Here is a 3,348-nt window from a genome sequence, read left to right on the forward strand (position 1 = left end):
AAACTAAAGGCCTCTTGACCCCCTTATATCTTGCCACTGAGAATTGAGATAGCAAAGATATGCCTGCTCTCCTTCGGTTGAACCATTATATAAAACCAGGCCTGCAGAACACCTTAGAAGAAACTGCATTTGAAATTGCCCAAAGGATAAGTACGTATCGCTACCTATATGAAGTTGTGGAAGGCTGTACAAATTCTTCTCCTAAATCCTAATGGTCGGGTTAAGTTTCTCAAATTTAAAAATGCAAGTCCATCCTTTGTGTCCATACAAAATATTTCCACAGGGCTGGGATGTAGCTCAGTGGCAAAGCGCTTGCCTAGCAAGTGCGACGTCCTGGGTTCGATCCCCAGTACCAAAAAAGAAAAGACAAAAAAATACAGTTAAAAAAAAAACCCAAAATATTTCCACAATCCAAATAAGAGCAATATCTTTTTTTTTTTTTGGTTGGTCATGCGGCTTGAACTCTAGGCCTGGGCGCTATCCCAGTGCTCTTCAGCTCAAGGTGAGTGCTCTACCAATTGAGCCACAGCTTCACTTCCAGTTTTCTAGTGGTTTATTAGAGATGAGAGTCTCACAGACTTTCATTCCCAGGCTGGCTTTGAACCGTGAGCCTTAGATCTCAGCCTCTTGAGTATCTAGGATTATAGTAGTGAGCCACCAGCGCTGGCAACACCAGTACTTTACTGTAAAAATTCATGAATTCCATGGAATTCTTGCAAGTGAATTGCCTGCATTGGGTGTCAAAATGTATTGAAGAGTTTTTATATACATGTATAATGATTTCTGCAGAGTAGGTGATTTTTTAGTCAGAAATAATTTTAACTTATCTGTTGAAATGAGTAGTACAGAAACTAAAGTATTACTGGTGCTTGTCTGAAAAAGAATATTTTAAAATATTCTATATTCTATGTATAATGTTAATAATTTATTTTATTCTCGCATAGACATACTTTGAATTCTATATTATTTTATAATATATAGGTTCATTAATGTGTCCTTTCAGATTGTATTCCATATAGAAACAGTTTAAGATTCCTTTTTTCCTAGGTCCTAATATTATTTTTCTTTTGGATAAAATGACAATGTTGTCTAATTTCAAAAGTTTTGTAAAGTTTATGCTATTTAAACACCTTTCTGAGGTGAAGATTTAATACACTGATGTCAAAATAAATTTAATCATATGAATTACGTGTGCTGTTACACTTGTTATTTTGTAATCGACTTTTTAATAACGGGTTTTCATTTCTTGCATCTGAAGAATGAATAATATGGAATACTTCACAAATTTTCATATCATCGTTGTGCAAGTGCTATTTTAATCTGTATATTGTAATTTGGGTATACATGCTGCTGAAGCATGTAGTATCCTCTAAATTTAAGTAGCTAATGATGCAATCTTTATCCATGGGTGCCTACTTGTAACAAGGAAACCTTATTGTTCCTAACAATGCTATTGATCTTATTTCCTTAAAATTCTGTGAATAATGGAAAAAAAATATAATGTTCAGCCGATTGCTCACATTTGCAATTTTTTGTCAATGCCAATTTTAAGTATTTTTCAATTGTAATTTGATCATACATTCAATAATTTATAGGTAAGTCCAAAGGTGATGGCTCTTTCAAGTATTATTTATTCAACTGAATTAGCTTTGTGGAGCTATTGGATTCAAAGTAATCCTTGCTTAAGAGCTATTTCTAACATTCTGCAGCTGACATTTTCCCAAATGAGGTCTTACTGGCACAAATGTCTACATGACCCTTGACTCTTCTTCCATGTAGGAACAGACCAATCAGAATATCTTACCCTGATAGCATAGATTGTCTTACTTGAACAAAATTAATCTTAGTTACAAGGGATCATAGAGAGATGAACAGTCCAGACAGAACTGTTCAGACAAGAAGGTATTTTATCAAAATATAATTATTATATCTAACATTGCAAAAGTAGCTAAAGCCAAGAAGGTGAAAAAATTGTTCATATGTATGATTACTTAATGTCACGGCCTGTCTACCATCCAACCAGGCAGGAACTTACACTACTGCCTTTCTATCACCAAATATTTTCATAGTTGCAGGAGAAGTCCATATGTTTCTCCTTGTTATTAGGCCTTAAATTGGTAATGATTTAATCACAGTATTTTCTCTTGCTCCAGGCTATAAATCTACAAATGGTAAAGCTTTAGGTCCAACTCTATCAAACACTGAGGTAGAGATAATGGAATAATATTTTAAAACACAGTTGCCTTTGATACAGTAACCACAACAGAACAATGCAAAACGTGTCTTTTTGTTATATTATATATAGTTATATATTTTATATTTATATTTGCTGATTTTATATTTCACACTGTGAAACTTACTAGAATTTGTTGATAATTTCACAAATAAATTGATATTTATTTATTCCAATAAATAGAATTGGAATATAAATAATTAGGTTTAAAATATATATTAGAATATAAGAAGTATCAACGCAATGTCTTTGGTATAAACTTGTGATACATTCTCAATGTTCTTGGTCTTCTGAATTCACATGGTAAAAAAACAATGTTGTTTTCCTCTAATCTGTAAGGGATTTTCTCTGCTGCTCTGTTTATTGTTTTAAATCGCTGGTCCTAAACTGTTTTTCTCCATATTTCTGAAGCATTCCTACTGATTATGCCCAAATTTTGCTGATAAGATGTCTAAAAAATATTATTCTTCTTCAGGACCCGTAGGTCCTAGGATCCCAGGTCCCAGTTACCTGCATCATCAGATAACAGGGGCAAGACTTCTCACCAGGACCCATGCAACATGCCAACACAAAGTAATTGAAGACCCATCTCAATTTCTTATTTCCTATATTCCTTGAGATGCAGGAATTAGCAGTAAGCAATTATGAAATGCAAGGCAACTTAAAATGAAAGATGAGATCATAAATTTGAGAGTAAGTACTATAATTCAAACATTCAACTTACATATGACCAGCCCATATGAGTGAACAAGTTCACAAAGTGTCATAAGATTATTTTTAATACCCCTCCCCTATGATTAATGAAAGATTTTAGTCCAGCATAAGTGGGCCAAAAAATAGTTCCTGGAAGGATAGATCCATAATTGGTCTACCAAGGCCCAGAAATCTTTACTTAGAGTTCAAATATAATTCAGAAAAACATTGAGAAGATCCTTAGTACTTCAAAATACTGGGACTTCAGCACAACATGGTTTTGTGGTATAAAAATGTCACTCTCAAACCAATGATAATCTACATATAATCTATAATCTCCTGAAAGTTATTCTTTTTCAAATTAACTTTTTAAAATCACATTCGCCAAAATAACATTTGGCAAGTAGTTGATACTTAGTGAC

General features: G+C 33.3%; 1 pseudogene; it reads right to left on the reverse strand.

The window, feature by feature from the left end:
- Nucleotides 1-1,262: 1,262 nt before the first annotated feature.
- On the reverse strand, nt 1,263-1,359 carry LOC122126018 (annotated as a pseudogene).
- Between the last annotated feature and the right edge of the window lie 1,989 nt (nt 1,360-3,348).

Source organism: Dipodomys spectabilis, unplaced genomic scaffold (assembly GCF_019054845.1).
Source record: "Dipodomys spectabilis isolate Male_0828 unplaced genomic scaffold, ASM1905484v1 ptg000270l, whole genome shotgun sequence".
NCBI classification, from domain to species: domain Eukaryota; kingdom Metazoa; phylum Chordata; class Mammalia; order Rodentia; family Heteromyidae; genus Dipodomys; species Dipodomys spectabilis.